The sequence below is a fragment of the Gracilinanus agilis genome, chromosome 4 (genome assembly GCF_016433145.1).
Source record: "Gracilinanus agilis isolate LMUSP501 chromosome 4, AgileGrace, whole genome shotgun sequence".
NCBI lineage: Eukaryota > Metazoa > Chordata > Mammalia > Didelphimorphia > Didelphidae > Gracilinanus > Gracilinanus agilis.
This window is the reverse complement of record NC_058133.1, coordinates 245,751,253-245,751,598: the sequence shown is the minus strand read 5'-3', so window position 1 is coordinate 245,751,598 and position 346 is coordinate 245,751,253.

Sequence of the window (346 nt, the reverse complement as noted above, 5' to 3'; positions counted from 1 at the left end):
ATTGACCATGTAATAGGGCATTGCAAACAAATGCAAAAGAGCAGATATAATAAATGTAATAATAAAATAAATGAGAAGTCAGATCATAATACAATAAAAATAATAATTAGTAAGGGCACCTGGACAGGCAAATCAAAAAACAATTGGAAATTAAACATTATGATTCTCCAAAACCAGCTAGTCAAAGAAGAAATCATAGAAACAATCAACAATTTCACTGAAGAGAATGACAATGATGAGACATCCTACCAAACTCTGTGGGATGCAGCCAAGGCAGTACTCAGGGGGAAATTTATATCCTTGAGTGCATATATTAACAAATTAAGGAGGGCAGAGATTAACGAAT